Source organism: Arachis hypogaea, chromosome 6 (genome assembly GCF_003086295.3).
Source record: "Arachis hypogaea cultivar Tifrunner chromosome 6, arahy.Tifrunner.gnm2.J5K5, whole genome shotgun sequence".
NCBI classification, from domain to species: Eukaryota; Viridiplantae; Streptophyta; class Magnoliopsida; order Fabales; family Fabaceae; genus Arachis; species Arachis hypogaea.
In genome coordinates this window covers 52,320,491-52,338,303 of record NC_092041.1, presented here as the reverse complement: position 1 = coordinate 52,338,303, position 17,813 = coordinate 52,320,491, and positions in this window count along the sequence as shown.

Here is a 17,813-nt window from a genome sequence, read left to right as displayed (position 1 = left end):
GCTTCAGCATTAGTTACAAAGGAGTGTCTGTTTCTCTTCCAAGTTTGAGTCAACGTTGGTGGTCCAACTTGGCCACCAACGTTGCTTGTTTTCCATCTTTACATGCTCATTCTTTAACCTTCCTTCATGCTTTCCTTCACCTATCTTCAACCAATGCATGCATCAAAGCTTTGCTAAAATCATGGGAATTCTTATCATTCTTATCATACAAGTAAACATAGCATAAATCCTCATGAAATTGCATCAAAATTACTCATGGTTGAATGAATATTGGCATACATGAATTTCTACCCAAATGGCTTACTTATGACTCAAGAAAATGCATAAAACTTATCAAAAATAAAGAAAAAGTCTAGTAAAACTAGCCTTAGTTGCCCTGACATCACAACACCAAACTTAAATCTTGCTTCTCCCTAAGCAAGTACTGAATTTATTAAGAAGAAAGAATGAAACAGAAGGGAGTATTCATATCAGCAAAGCATTATTTCCTAGTTGATGGGGTTTTATGCAGACAATGCAAAAACTCACTTCTTATTGATCTCTAGGCATAAAATGTCTCCTTCAAGCATCAATTACTTATCCTTGGTAATTACTTTTCTTCATTTTCTTTTCCTGTAAGCTTTAGCTCAGTGTCATGTGTGTAGCAGTTTCTCAACTTATTTGTGCTCAATACATTATTCACTACAGACACTTGGCTCACATTTCTTCTTAGAACATTGATGCCCAGCACTACTTTGGGTTGCTAAATGTCTTGCAACTAGGTTGCTCTTGATAATGGACTTTCGGTTGATAATCTTGGGTTAGTTAACCCAAGTTACCAAGTGTTAAAGCACTCCATAGAACCTAATCATCCAAGCAGATCCTAGTACAAAGTCACCACAGGCATATGTCCTAAGGTTCAAGTCGGTGTCTAGCCTTATTCATTGCTCCTTTTGTCTTTGCTGCCATTTTTGGCTTTTCTTTTTCTTTCTTTTTGTTTGTTTTTCTATCAACCAAGGACTTTTATTTGCTAAGATTCATAGACAGCAAGCTAATTTTCACTTAGAAAGAGAACACTCTATCCTTTTATTCATTATGAGTGAGCTACCACACAATCAAACACACATACCACCACTTGCGATTATGTCAATCCTTGCTAAAAAGGAACTATTCCACTTCCTGTTCAAACATTTCTTTTATTGAAATTAAAAAAACTCATAAGACAAGACAAGCATTTAATCAAGTGAAAATTAAAGCACACACACCTAGGCTAGCATACTTATTGCAAAATAAAACACACAAGATGCAAAAGTACTAAAACTAAAAGTTACTATCAACTAAACAAACATGTTCTTTCTTTATTGAATGTGATAATCAAGGAGTAGGTCCACCTTTCATTCTTTATCCTGTTTGTCTTTCTTCTTCTTCTCGCTTGCTTGCTTGCTAGTTTCTCCCTTGCCTTTCCCCTTTAGCTTTTGCCAGAATCCAGCTTTCTTCATTGTCTCTTCTTCTTGCTTGGTGCACGAAATTGTGATCAATACTTTTCACAACTCAATTAATCCCCGGTGATGAACCCAAAAACTTGGTGTTCAATACCATGGCATAAACACAACTTCGCACAACTAACCAGCAAGTGTACTGGGTCGTCCAAGTAATAAACCTTACGCGAGTAAGGGTTGATCCCACAGAGATTGTTGGTATGAAGCAAGCTATGGTCACCTTTTAAATCTTAGTCAGGCAAACTCAAATGGTTATGAATGATGAATAAAACATAAAGATAAAGATAGAGATACTTATGTAATTCATTGGTGGGAATTTCAGATAAGCGTATGAAGATGCTTGGTCCCTTCCGTCTCTCTGCTTTCCTACTGTCTTCATCCAATCCTTTTTACTCCTTTCCATGGCAAGCTGTATGCAAGGGTTTCACCGTTGTCAGTGGCTACCTCCCATCCTCTCAGTGGAAATGTTCAACGCACCCTGTCACGGCACGGCTTTCCAGCTGTCGGTTCTCGATCATGTCGGAATAGAATCCAGTGATTCTTTTGCGTCTGTCACTAACGCCCAGCCTTCAGGAGTTTGAAGCTCGTCACAGTCATTCAATCATTGAATCCTACTCAGAATACCACAGACAAGGTTTAGACCTTCCGGATTCTCTTGAATGCCGCCATCAATTCTAGCTTATACCACGAAGATTCCGGTTAAAGAATCCAAGAGATATCCACCCAATCTAAGGTAGAACAGAGGTGGTTGTCAGGCACACGTTCATAGGTGAGAATGATGATGAGTGTCATGGATCATCACATTCATCAAGTTGAAGAACAAGTGATATCTTAGAACAAGAACAAGCGGAATTGAATAGAAGAACAATAGTAATTGCATTAATACTCGAGGTACAGCAGAGCTCCACACCTTAATCTATGGTGTGTAGAAACTCCACCGTTGAAAATACATAAGAACAAGGTCTAGGCATGGCCGAATGGCCAACCTCCCAAAAGTGATCAAAAGATCTAAAGATCAAAAGATTCCAAAGATCCAAAGATCCCAAGATGATAAATACAATAGTACAAGGTCCTATATATAGAGAACTAGTAGCCTAGGGTTTACAGAGATGAGTAAATGACATAAAAATCCACTTCCGGGCCCACTTGGTGTGCGCTTGGGCTGAGCATTGAAGCATTTTCGTGTAGAGACGCTTCTTGGAGTTAAACGCCAGCTTTTGTGCCAGTTTGGGCGTTTAACTCCCATCCTTGTGCTAGTTCCGGCGTTTAACGCTGGGAATTCTGATGGTGACTTTGAACGCCGGTTTGGGCCATCAAATCTTGGGAAAAGTATGAACTATCATATATTGCTGGAAAGCCCAGGATGTCTACTTTCCAACGCTGTTGAGAGTGCGCCAATTGGGTTTCTGTAGCTCCAGAAAATCCACTTCGAGTGCAGGGAGGTCAGAATCCAACAGCATCTGCAGTCCTTTTTAGTCTCTGAATCAGATTTTTGCTCAGGTCCCTCAATTTCAGCCAGAAAATACCTGAAATCACAGAAAAACACACAAACTCATAGTAAAGTCCAGAAAAGTGATTTTTAACTAAAAACTAATAAAAATATACTAAAAACTAACTAGATCATACTAAAAACATACTAAAAACAATGCCAAAAAGCTACAAATTATCTGCTCATCACAACACCAAACTTAAATTGTTGCTTGTCCCCAAGCAACTGAAAATCAAATAAGATAAAAAGAAGAGAATATACAATGAATTCCAAAAACATCTATGAAGATCATTATTAATTAGATGAGTGGGGCTTTTAGCTTTTTGCCTCTGAATAGTTTTGGCATCTCACTCTATCTTTTGAAATTCAGAATGATTGGCTTCTTTAGGAACTCAGAATCCAGATAGTGTCATTGATTCTCCTAGTTAAGTATGATGATTCTTGAACAAAACTACTTATTGAGTCTTGGCCGTGGCCCAAAGCACTCTGTCTTCCAGTATTACCACCGGACACATACATGCCACAGACACATAATTGGGTGAACCTTTTCAGATTGTGACTTAGCTTTGCTAGAGTCCCCAATTAGAGGTGTCCAGGGTTCTTAAGCACACTCTTTTTGCCTTGGATCACACTTTTATTTCTTTCTTTTTCTTTCTTTTTTTTCTTTCTTTTTTTTTCGTTTTCTTTTCTCTCTTTTTTTTTCATTTTTCTCCTTCTCTTTTTTTTTTTTTGTATTCACTGCTTTTTCTTGCTTCAAGAATCATTTTTATGATTTTTCAGATCCTCAGTAACATGTCTCCTTTTTCATCATTCTTTCAAGAGCCAACATTCATGAACCACAAATTCAAAAGACATATGCACTGTTTAAGCATGCATTCAGAAAACAAAAGTATTGCCACCACATCAAAATAATTAAACCCTTATAAAATTCAAAATTCATGCAATTCTTCTCTTTTTCAATTAAGAACATTTTTCATTTAAGAGAGGTGATGGATTCATAGGACATTCATAACTTTAAGGCATAGACACTAAGACACTAATGATCACAAGACACAAACATAGATAAACACAAGCATAATTTTCGAAAAACAGAAAATAAAGAACAAGGAAATTAAAGAACGGGTCCACCTTAGTGATGGCGGCTTGTTCTTCCTCTTTAAGATCCTATGGAGTGCTTGAGCTCCTCAATGTCTCTTCCTTGTCTTTGTTGCTCCTCTCTCATGATTCTTTGATCTTCTCTAATTTCATGGAGGAGAATGGAATGTTCTTGGTGCTCCACCCTTAGTTGTCCCATGTTGGAACTCAATTCTCCTAGGGAGGTGTTTAGTTGCTCCCAATAGTTTTGTGGAGGAAAGTGCATCCCTCGAGGCATCTCAGGGATTTGATGATGAGAGGGGTCTCTTGTTTGCTCTATCCTCTTCTTAGTGATGGGCTTGTCCTCATCAATGGGGATGCCGCCCTCTATGTCAATTCCAACTGAATAACAGAGGTGACAAATGAGATAAGGAAAGGCTAACCTTGCCAAGGTAGAGGACTTGTCCGCCACCTTATAAAGTTCTTGAGCTATAACCTCATGAACCTCTATTTCTTCTCCAATCATGATGCTATGAATCATGATAGCCCGGTCTATAGTAACTTCGGACCGGTTGCTAGTGGGAATGATTGAGCGTTGGATAAACTCCAACTATCCCCTAGCCACAGGCTTGAGGTCATGCCTTCTCAATTGAACCGGCTTTCCTCTTGAATCTCTCTTCCATTGGGCGCCCTCTTCACAAATGACTGTGAGGACTTGGTCCAACCTTTGATCAAAGTTGACCCTTCTAGTGTAAGGGTGTTCATCTCCTTGCATCATGGGCAAGTTGAATGCCAACCTTATATTTTCCGGACTAAAATCCAAGTATTTCCCCCGAACCATAGTAAGCCAATTCTTTGGGTCCGGGTTCACACTTTGATCATGGTTCTTGGTGATCCATGCATTGGCATAGAACTCTTGAACCATTAAGATTTCGACTTGTTGAATGGGGTTGGTAAGAACTTCCCAACCTCTTCTTCGGGTCTCATGTCAGATCTCCGGATATTCACCCTTGAGATGAATCTTTCCATCTCCCATGAGTCGGAGGTGGAAGCTTTTGCCTTCCCTTTCCTCTTTCTAGAGGTTTCTCCGGCCTTGGATGCCATAAATGGTTTTGGAAAAACAAAAAGCAATGCTTTTACCACACCAGACTTAAAAGATTTGCTCATCCTCGAGCAAAAGAAGAAAGAAGAGAGTAGAAGAAGAAATGAGGAGATGGGGATGGCTTTGTGGTTCAGCCAAAGGAGGGGAGAAAGAGTGTTTAGGTTGTGTGAAAATGAAGGAGTGAAGATGGGTTTATATAGGGGTGGGGGGAGGGTTATGGTTCGGTTATGGGAGGGTGAGATTGGGAGGGAAAGTGGTTTAAATTTGAATGGTGGGGTAGGTGGGGTTTTATGAAGGATGGATGTGAGTGGTAAATAGAAAGATGGGATTTGATAGGTGAAGGGTTTTTGGGGAAGAGGTGTTGAGGTGATTGGTGAATGGGTGAAGAAGAGAGAGAGTGGTGGGGTAGGTGGGGATCCTGTGGGGTCCACAGATCCTGAGGTGTCAAGAAATATTCATCCCTGCACCAAGTGGCGAGCAAAATTGCTCTTCATGCCAATTCTGGCGTTAAACGCTGGGCTGGTGCCGACTTCTGGCGTTTAACGCCAAGTTCTTGCCCTTTTCTGACATTTAACGCCAGTCTGGTGCCCCTTTCTGGCGTTAAATGCCCAGAATGGTGCCAGACTGGGCGTTAAACGCCCATCTGTTAGCCTTACTGGCGTTTAAACACCAGCAAGATCTTCCTCCAGGGTGTGCTATTTTTCTTTCTGTTTTTCATTCTGTTTTTGCTTTTTCAATTGATTTTGTGAAATTTCATGATCATCAACCTACAAAAAAAACATAAAATAGCAAAGGAAAATAGATAAAATATAAAACATTAGGTTGCGTCCCAACAAGCGCTTCTTTAATGTCAATAGCTTGACAGAGGGCTCTCATGGAGCCTCACAGATGCTCAGAGCAATGTTGGAACCTCCCAACACCAAACTTAGAGTTTGAATGTGGGGGTTCAACACCAAACTTAGAAGTTGGTTGTGGCCTCCCAACACCAAACTTAGAGTTTGACTGTGGGGGCTCTGTTTGGCTCTGTTTTGAGAGAAGCTCTTCATGCTTCCTCTCCATGGTGACAGAGGGATATCCTTGAGCCTTAAACACAAAGGATTCTTCATTCACTTGGATGATCAATTCTCCTCTATCAACATCAATCACAGCCTTTGCTGTGGCTAGGAATGGTCTACCCAGAATGATGGATTCATCCATGCACTTCCCAGTCTCTAGGACTATGAAATCAGCAGGGATGTAATGGTCTTCAACTTTTACCAAAACATCCTCTACAAGTCCATAAGCTTGTTTTCTTGAATTGTCTACCATCTCTAGTGAGATTTTTGCAGCTTGCACCTCAAAGATTCCTAGCTTCTCCATTACAGAGAGAGGCATGAGGTTTATACTTGACCCTAGGTCACACAAGGCCTTCTTGAAGGTCATGGTGCCTATGGTACAAGGTATTGAAAACTTCCCAAGATCCTGTCTCTTTTGAGGTAATTTCTGCCTAGACAAGTCATCCAGTTCTTTGGTGAGCAAAGGGGGTTCATCTTCACAAGCCTCATTTCCAAATAACTTGTCATTTAGCTTCATGATTGCTCCAAGGTGTTTAGCAACTTGCTCTTCAGTGACATACTCATCCTCTTCAAAGGAAGAATACTCATCAGAGCTCATGAATGGCAGAAGTAAGTCCAATGGAATCTCTATGGTCTCATTTTGAGCCTCAGATTCCCATGGTTCCTCATTGGGGAACTCATTGGAAGTCAGTGGATGTCCGTTGAGGTCTTCCTCAGTGGCGTTCACTGCCTCTTCCTCCTCTCCTAATTCGGCCATGTTGATGGCTTTGCACTCTCCTTTTGGATTTTCTTCTGTATTGCTTGGAAGAGTACTAGGAGGGAGTTCAGTAATTTTCTTGCTTAGCTGACCCACTTGTGCCTCCAAATTTCTAATGGAGGACCTTGTTTCAGTCATGAAACTTTGAGTGGTTTTGATTAGATCAGAGACCATGGTTGCTAAGTCAGGGTTGTTCTGCTTAGAACTCTCTGTCTGTTGCTGAGAAGATGATGGAAAAGGCTTGCCATTGCTAAACCTGTTTCTTCCACCATTATTGTTGTTGAAACCTTGTTGAGGTCTCTGTTGATCCTTCCATGAGTGATTTGGATGATTTCTCCATGAATGATTATAGGTGTTTCCATAGGGTTCTCCCATGTAATTCACCTCTTCCATTGAAGGGATTTCAGGATCATAAGCTTCTTCTTCAGATGAAGCTTCCTTAGTACTGCCTGGTGCATTTTGCATTCCAGACAGACTTTGAGAAATCATATTGACTTGCTGAGTCAATATTTTGTTCTGAGCCAATATGGCATTCAGAGTATCAATCTCAAGAACTCCTTTCTTCTGATTAGTCCCATTGTTCACAGGATTCCTTTCAGAAGTGTACATGAATTGGTTATTTGCAACCATTTCAATCAGCTCTTGAGCTTCTGCAGGCATCTTCTTCAGATGAAGAGATCCTCCAGCAGAGCTATCCAAAGACATCTTGGACAGTTCAAACAGACCATCATAGAAAATACCTATGATGCTCTATTCAGAAAGCATATCAGAGGGACACTTTCTGCTTAATTGTTTGTATCTTTCCCAAGCTTCATAGAGGGATTCTCCTTCCTTCTGTCTGAAGGTTTGGACTTCCACTCTAAGCTTACTCAATTTTTGAGGTGGAAAGAACTTTGCCAAGAAGGCATTGACTAGCTTTTCCCAAGAGTTCAGGCTTTCTTTAGGTTGTGAGTCTAACCATGTCCTAGCTCTGTCTCTTACAGCAAAAGGGAATAGCATAAGTCTGTAGACCTCAGGGTCAACCCCATTAGTCTTGACAGTGTCACAGATTTGCAATAATTCAGCTAAAAATTGATGAGGATCTTCCAATGGAAGTCCATGGAACTTGCAATTCTGTTGCATTAGAGAAACTAATTGAGGCTTAAGCTCAAAGTTGTTTGCTCCAATGGCAGGGATAGAGATGCTTCTCCCATAGAAGTCGGGAGTAGGTGCAGTAAAGTCACCCAGCACCTTCCTTGCATTGTTGGCATTGTTGTTGTTTTCGGCTGCCATGGGTTCTTCTTCTTTGAAGATTTCTGTTAGGTCCTCTACAGAGAATTGTGCCTTAGCTTCTCTTAGCTTTCGCTTCAAGGTCCTTTCAGGTTCAGGATCAGCCTCAACAAGAATGCTTTTGTCTTTGCTCCTGCTCATATGAAAGAGAAGAGAACAAGAAAATATGGAATCCTCTATGTCACAGTATAGAGATTCCTTGAGGTGTCAGAGGAAAAGAAAAAATAGAAGGCAGAAGTAGAAAATTCGAACTTATCAAAGAAGATGGAGTTCGAATTGTGCATTAAGGAATAGTGTTAGTCCATAAATAGAAGGATTTGAAAAGAGGGGAAGAAATTTTCGAAAATATTAAAAAGATTTTAAAAACATTTTGAAAAACTTTAATTGATTTTCGAAAACCATGATTGAGAAAGAAGTAAAGTGATTTTTGAAAAAGATTTTGAAATAAGAAATTAAAAAGATATGATTGAAAACTATTTTGAAAAAGATGTGATTAGGAAAATATGATTGGTTTTAAAAAGATGTGATTGAGAAGATATGATTTGAAAAACATTTTAAAAAAGATTTGATTTTAAAAATTAATAACTTGGCTAACAAGAAAAGATATGATTCAAACATTAAACCTTTCTCAACAGAAAAGGCAACATACTTGAAATGTTGAATCAAATCATTAATTGATAGCAAGTATTTTTTTGAAAAAAAGAAAGAAATTGATTTTGAAAAAGATTTGATTGAAAAGATTTGATTTGAAAAATATTTGATTTTGAAAAGATTTTGAAAACTTAAAAAAATTTGATTTGAAAACAAAATCTTCCTTCTTGTGCCATCCTGGCGTTAAACGCCCAGAATGGTGCACATTCTGGCGTTTAACGCCCAAATTACTACCCTTTTGGGCGTTAAACGCCCAACGGGGCACCCTGGCTGGCGTTTAAACGCCAGTTTGCCTTCCTTACTGGGCGTTTTTGAACGCCCAGCTTTTTCTGTGTAATTCCTCTGCTGTATGTTTTGAATCTTCAATTCTTTGTATTATTGACTTGAAAAGACACAAATTAAAAATATTTTTTTGATTTTTGATAATGAGTAATAATCAAAATGCAACTAAAATCAAATAAACAATGCATGCAAGACACCAAACTTAGAAGTTTGTATACTATTGACACTAACAAAATGAGAATGCATATGAGAAACAACAAAACACTCAAGCCAAGAGAATTTAAAGATCAGAGTAAGTAAATCATCAAGAACAACTTGAAGATTAATGAAGACACATGCATGAATGCAAGAAGAACAGAAACATGCAATTGACACCAAACTTAAAATGAGACTCTAGACTCAAACAAGAAATTTTTGGATTTTATGCTTTTGTAATTTTTTTGTGCTTTTTCGAAAATTAAGTGGAAGAGAAAATAAAGATATCAAAATTCTTAATGAGGATTCCAGGAATCATGCAATGTTAGTCTAAAGCTTCAGTCTAAAAGAATTAGACATGGCTAGCCAAGCTTCAGCAGAACATTGCATTCAAGAGCTAAATTGATGAAAATCAATCAGCTTTGGTGATGATAAAAACATCACCTTGAAACACTAGAATTCATTCTTAAGAATTCTGAAGAAAAATACCTAATCTAAGCAACAAGATGAACCGTCAGTTGTCCAAACTCAACAATCCCCGACAACGACGCCAAAAACTTGGTGCACGAAATTGTGATCAATACTTTTCACAACTCAATTAATCCCCGGTGATGAACCCAAAAACTTGGTGTTCAATACCATGGCATAAACACAACTTCGCACAACTAACCAGCAAGTGTACTGGGTCGTCCAAGTAATAAACCTTACGCGAGTAAGGGTCGATCCCACAGAGATTGTTGGTATGAAGCAAGCTATGGTCACCTTGTAAATCTTAGTCAGGCAAACTCAAATGGTTATGAATGATGAATAAAACATAAAGATAAAGATAGAGATACTTATGTAATTCATTGGTGGGAATTTCAGATAAGCGTATGAAGATGCTTGGTCCCTTCCGTCTCTCTGCTTTCCTACTGTCTTCATCCAAACCTTCTTACTCCTTTCCATGGCAAGCTGTATGCAAGGGTTTCACCGTTGTCAGTGGCTACCTCCCATCCTCTCAGTGGAAATGTTCAACGCACCCTGTCACGGCACGGCTATCCAGCTGTCGGTTCTCGATCATGTCGGAATAGAATTCAGTGATTCTTTTGCGTCTGTCACTAACGCCCAGCCTTCAGGAGTTTGAAGCTCGTCACAGTCATTCAATCATTGAATCCTACTCAGAATACCACAAATAAGGTTTAGACCTTCCGGATTCTCTTGAATGCCGCCATCAATTCTAGCTTATACCACGAAGGTTCCGATTAAAGAATCCAAGAGATATCCACCCAATCTAAGGTAGAACGGAGGTGGTTGTCAGGCACACGTTCATAGGTGAGAATGATGATGAGTGTCACGGATCATCACATTCATCAAGTTGAAGAACAAGTGATATCTTAGAACAAGAACAAGCGGAATTGAATAGAAGAACAATAGTAATTGCATTAATACTCGAGGTACAGCAGAGCTCCACACCTTAATCTATGGTGTGTAGAAACTCCACCGTTGAAAATACATAAGAACAAGGTCTAGGCATGGCCGAATGGCCAGCCTCCCAAAAGTGATCAAAAGATCTAAAGATCAAAAGATTCCAAAGATCCAAAGATCCCAAGATGATAAATACAATAGTACAAGGTCCTATATATAGAGAACTAGTAGCCTAGGGTTTACAGAGATGAGTAAATGACATAAAAATCCACTTCCGGGCCCACTTGGTGTGCGCTTGGGCTGAGCATTGAAGCATTTTCGTGTAGAGACTCTTCTTGGAGTTAAACGCCAGCTTTGGTGCCAGTTTGGGCGTTTAACTCCCATCCTTGTGCCAATTCCGGCGTTTAACGCTGGGAATTCTGATGGTGACTTTGAACACCGGTTTGGGGCATCAAATCTTGGGCAAAGTATGGACTATCATATATTGCTGGAAAGCCCAGAATGTCTACTTTCCAACGCTGTTGAGGGCGCGCCAATTGGGCTTCTGTAGCTCCAGAAAATCCACTTCGAGTGCAGGGAGGTCAGAATCCAACAGCATCTGCAGTCTTTTTTAGTCTCTGAATCAGAATTTTGCTCAGGTCCCTCAATTTCAGCCAGAAAATACCTGAAATCACAGAAAAACACACAAACTCATAGTAAAGTCCAGAAAACTGATTTTTAACTAAAAACTAATAAAAATATACTAAAAACTAACTAGATCATACTAAAAACATACTAAAAATAATGCCAAAAGCGTACAAATTATCCGCTCATCACTTCCCTTAATTGGTTGACCGAGTTGAGGTTAAAGGTTTATGAAGAAGATTGGTTAATATGATGCACTCACGGAGGAAAAGTGTTTGAAGTTAAGATGGTATGATGGATGCAAGTGAACAAAGGCGCATTGTTGCACATAAGGCACGGTTTCTAGGCCTTTGGTTTTAGAGAACACAAGTTTTGAATATCTGGAGTGCAAGATGTGTAAAATTTTGGTTCATATGCAAGGTTCAAGTGAGGCTATTTATAGTAGCTTTAATGAAGAATGGATGGTTAGGATTCATTGGGACAAGTGGTAGATGAAGGGTGTGCATGCAAGGTTGAATAAAGACAAAAGTTGCCTCTTCATGAAGTATATCTCTTCGGTCTTTCAAGTGCTTCTTCCAAGGGTGTCCAGATTCACTCTTCAAGCCATGTGATCCACTTTTGTCTTCACGCCAATCTTATCCTTCCTTGTCTTGTCCCTTTCATTAAATAGTTCTCTGCTCACCTAACCATCATAACAAGACAAAAGGAGTAAATACTAACTTGTGGTGGCAAGAGAACACTTCACGTTTAAAACTAAAAATTTGACTACCATTTCTTATGCTTGTTTAACCAACCATGACTCTCTTTGGTGCTCTTACAAATAATCTTCGAGGACACCAAACTTAGTGTTTGGTAATATGGTCCAAAGTGTTACTTCCTCCAAGTATTGCTATTGAGATCACAGCAAGATTATTGTCACTTTTGGCTAAACCATCATGAGAAATGCTTTATTTCTTTCTACTTTTAATTATGAACTGAAACTATAAGCATCGTTGTACTTTCATGAATTTCAACACTCAAAAGACCCTTGACTTTCATGACATGTTCTTGCAGGATGTACAACACCCAACTTAATGTTTGGCTACACATTCCAAGAAACATATGTCCACATGCCATTATGATCACCGTTCTCTTGAAAAGTGTCTTAGTGTGCCTTTTGGGCACACCAAACTTAGAATTGGATCATAGTGTCACGAATAATTGTCAAAATTATCTAAGAGAACTGGAATTTATGTTAGAGCAACTATTATTATTCATACTGAAATAATAAAAACAAGAAAATTAAATCATGGGCTGCCTCCCATGGAGCGCTTCTTTAGCGTCACTAGCTTGACGATTGGTTTTCTATTATGGAGGATTGTAGTGCTTGAGATCTTCCCCTCTTGCAGTGAAACTTTCTCCACTTGATTCTGTGCCGATTTCTACATGTTCCAAGTAAAGGATCTTTCTGATTGTGAACACTTGAGGTAACTGATATGGAATGGTTGGAAGATGGGGTGGAATTTATGGATGTTGGATTGATATCACCTTGTCTCTAGGGGAAAAACCTTCTATAGGAACCTTTTTGTTTCTCCATCCCCTTGGCAGTTTCTTCACAACTCTTTTCTCTTCTTTCATTAGTGCTTCCTTGACTCTTGTGTCAGTTAGATCCTTATTGGCTGCTCTTCCTGATTCTTATGGCTTCGGCCCTCCCATGAACTTCATTGGTTGCTTCATCTCTTGAGCTTCTTGTTTATCCATCAAGGAAAGCTCCAGATGCTTGTCCCGTGGTTCATTGCTATTTTCCTTCAGAAAGCTCTCCTTGTATCCTTTCTTTAATTATGTGCTCTCTTGCTCAGGCTCATGCACAGGTTTGAAGGCCTAGAAAGTAAGCTACTCATCATGTATTCTTAGTATCAACTCTCCTTGTTCTACATTAATGAGTGCCCGACCAGTAACTAGGAATGGTCTCCCCAGAATAACTGGATGGAAGTAGCTTTCTTCCATATCCAGAATAACAAAATCTATGGGGAGGAAGTAGTTTCCCACTTTTACCAACACATTTTCCACTATTCCTTCAGCATGCTTTTGAGTTTTATCAACCAATTGTATGATTACATCAGTGGATTTTACCTCGTTGATATGCAACTTCTTCATAAGAGATAGAGGCATCACATTTATGCTAGCTCCTAGATCACACAAGCCTCTTTTGATTTTTGTTTTTCTTATGATACAGGGAATATGAAAGCTTCCGGGATCTCTTTTCTTCATGAGTACATCCTTCTGGATAAGAGCACTACATTCCTTGTTCATCACCACTGTTTGGCCACCCTTTAGGTTGCTCTTTTTGGCTAGTAGTTCCTTCATCCATTTGATACAAGCAGACATCTGTTTGAGGATGTCGAGGTAGGGAATATTGACACTAAGAGATGCAAACATATCTAGGAACTTTGAATATGATCTTTCCCTTTCATCTGCCTTGAGTCTCTGGGGAAATGGTGCTTTTGGATTATAAGGCTTCAAAGTTTCCTCTCTTGTTGAGTCTTTTCCTTGTACAGATCGAGTTCCTTGTTCTTTTCTTTTCATGTTGCTCTCGGAGCTTTCCTGGTGGTGCTCTGTTAGTTTGCCTGTATCTTCTTCCATGATTTTTTCATTTGCAAGGGTCACTGCCTTACACTCTTCCCATCTCACCTTCTTCATTTCCTCTCTTGGATTTTTCTCCGTGTCACTTGGAAAACTATCAGTGGACTTAAAAATTTGCTGTGAAAGCTGTTCGACTTGAGATTCAAGGTTTTTAATAACCTCTCCTCAGTTTTTCATACTCTCTCTTACTTCTTCTTTGAATTTCTTTATGTCTTCAACTTCTTTGCAAAGGCTAGCAAGCATTGCTTCCATCCTAGCCATCCTATCATCATCCTGTGGTGATGGTTCATTGAAATTGGGATGTTGAGAGTGGTTGTTATGGCTTTGGTATGTTGTATGTGAATGAGTGTTTTGTATGGTATTGGATGGTTTTTGGTTAGAGTTTTGGTGGGTAGAGTTGTTGTACTGGTTAGGATTGTATGTTCTGTGGTCTTGGCCTTGGTTTTGTTGGTTCCCCCACCCAAAGTTTGGGTGGTTCCTCCAACCAGAGTTATAGGTTTTAGAGTATGGATCATTAGCTTGCCTAGATGAATTTCCAAGGTAATTAACCTCCTCACAGTTAACTCCTTCGTCCATTTCCAACTCTCCTTGAGATGATGGTTGAGTGTGGATGGCTGCAGCCTGATTCTTTTCCATTTTCTTGTTCAACTCAGCCAGTTGCTTGATGATCATCTTGTTTTGGGCCAGGATTGCATCTATATGGTTTAATTCCAAGACTGCCCTATTGTTGCTCCTTTCTGATGCATAAAAATACTCATTGTCTGCCACTATTTTTATCACATCAATGGCTTCCTCAATGGTCTTCTTCTTGTTATGTGAACCTTTAGATGAATGGTCTACAGCCTTTTTGATTCATGGTTCAATTCTTCATAGAAGATATAAATTTGTACTCACTCATTGAACATGTCAGGGGGCATCTCCTTGTCAAATCCTTGAGTCTCCCCTAGGCTTCATAGATGGTCTCCTAATCTAGCTGTCTGAATGTTTGCACTTAAGTTCTAAACATGTTGACTTTTTGTGGAGGGTAGAACCTTGTCAAGAATCTATTCATTACATATTCCCATGTTGTCAAGCTTTCCTTGGGGAATGCTTCCAACCATTTTGAGGCTTTGTTCCTCAAAGAACATGGAAACAGTAATAATCTATAGGTGTCAGGATAAACACCATTAGACTTAACCGTGTCACATATCCTTTGGAATTTAGTGAGATGCTCATTATGATCCTCTTGTGCACTTCCTCCATAAGAACAGTTGTTTTGCACAAGAGTTATGAGTTGAGGATTTACTTTGAAATTGTTAGCATGGATAGTTGGCCTTTGAATGCTGCTGCCACAGTTTTCTGGGTTTGGATTGATGTATGATCATATAACTCTCCTCTATTGTCCAGTAGGATTAGCTCTACCTCTTCTGGCATTGTTGTTCACCTCTTCTTCATGATGGTTCTACATATTTTCCACCACGGTTATGTCAAAGTATTCCTCTTCTTCTTCTGCACCAACAACCCTTTTTCCTCTTGCTTCCCTCCTTAGTCTTATGAAGGTTCTTTTTGGTTCACTATCAAAGGAAGTTGAAATTTCCTTTCTCCTACCTGTCATACAATGAACAAGTACAAAAAGAAAATAGCAAGTGTAGAGGGTACTAAAATAGAGTATAGTTAGCTTGGTTAGAGAAATTTATCAAATAGTTAGTAGGTTAGTGAGTTAGTTTGCGGGAAAGTAAAGCAATAAAGAGAAATTCAAAAGAAATGACTAAAAATTACAGAAAATTAAATGAACAACAAAACTTGAAATTCTAGTGACAAAAGAAAAGAAAAATGCTCAATCTAGTTACCCTTCAATTTGGTAATTTGTCAATACAAAACTAATCCCCAGCAACGGCACCATAAACTTGATTCACCCAAAAACCGTCTCTCAATAATTTTCTTGCCGGCAAGTGCACCGGATTATCGTCAAGTAAAAATCCACAATAGAGTGATGTCGAATCCCACAGGGATTGGTATATCGAGCAATTATAATTGAAGAATTATGCTAGTTGAGTGAAATCAGAATTGAGATTGGAATTGCAGAAGTAAAATGGCGGGAAACTTAAATTGCAAGAAATTAAAGAAGTAGAAAATTAAATTGCAGGAAATTAAAGTGCGGAAGCTTAAATTGCAAGAAATTAAATGGGAATGAGGAGTTAGCATGAAATTAAAGAGCAGTGAGTAAATAGAAGGGGTAAGATCAGAGATGGGGAAATCATTGGGTTCAGGAGATGTATAATTCTCCAGATCAAATTCATTTTCATCTCTTCCGCAATCAATGCATTCATTGATCTCCTTGGCAATCTTAAGTGTTCGGATCCCAAGTCCTTGGCTCACCAATCTCTCTAAGCATGAACAATTGTCCAATTCCTTGATTTAAGTGCTCTTGGAAAGAGATGAAGTTTGGTCACTCATTATACCACACAAATTCATAGATCAAAGTGTTGGTAGGATTACATGTCACTATATCCATCCAAACCCCAATCTAATTCATTATGAGAAAGCAATTCTAGCATGATCTCCCCATTCCTCTCCGAAGGATCCGAAGAAATCCAATTATGAATAGCTTTTTTCCCAAGATAACTACCCAATTAAATGAAGAACAAAAGCTTTCTAGTAAAATCAAGAAAAAAGAAAGAAGAAAATGAATGAAAACTAATATTGATCTGTTGAATTTCACAGAGCTCCCTAACCCAATGAAAGGGGTTTCGTTGTTCATAAATCTCAAAATACAAATTGGAATTGAAAGATACATCTAAAATCAAAAGTGTAGTAAAGAAGAAAAGCTGAAAAAATGTAAAAGTGTTTCCCCTGAAAAAATCTCCACCAAAAAATAAAAAGTCTTTCCTAACTTAAATTCTAATCTATTTATACACTCTCTTCCATTGATGGAATTAGGTTGAGGATGGCTCTAATTGGTTGCCCTTGTTGTTGGGAAGAGATCTATGCAAAGTTTGAATACTGATGCTTCAAGTTTGAGTCAACATTTGAGGGCCAACATTGACTCAAACGCCACTTTGAACAGACCAGCAATAACCAGAAAATGTTGCTGTCATTGGCGTTTGACTCAATGTTAGAGGGCCAACGCCAGCCAACCTGCGTGTACACGTACAGTGCGCTTCCGCGCAAAAGGCCAAAAATGCTCATCCACGTGTATGTGTATTGTGCGCTTCCGCGTGGATGCAAGAATTTCATTTTTCAACTTAAAACAGAGGAGGGGACGTTGGCTTCAGTGTTAGACCCCAACGTTCCCTCGAACATTCACGTTTTCACGCATACGTGGACTGCATTGCTATTTTTGTATCCGCGCGTACGCGGCATTGACACGTACGCGGCATTGATGCGTACGCGTCGATTCAAATTTCTCAACTCCAACTTCTGAGCTTGGCATCACGGACATTGGAGGTAGAGTTTGAGGTAACGTTGGACCTCCAACGTTCGTTAGTAGCGCGTACGCGTACCGTGCGCTTTCGCGCAAATGAGTCAAAAACAATCATTTACGGGTACGCGTACTGCACACTTCTGTGCGGATGCAAAAATCTGCTTTTTTACGCGTACGCGCCACTCAAATTGTATGCAGCTCCAGAATTGAAGTTCTTCTTACCACGTTGGGGTTAACGTTGGACCCCCAACGCTACCTCAAATGTGAGCTACAACATTAGTTACAAAGGAGTGTCTGTTTCTCTTCCAAGTTTGAGTCAACGTTGGTGGTCTAACTTGGTCACCAACGTTGCTTGTTTTCCATCTTTACATGCTCATTCTTCAACCTTCCTTCATGCTTTCTTCACCT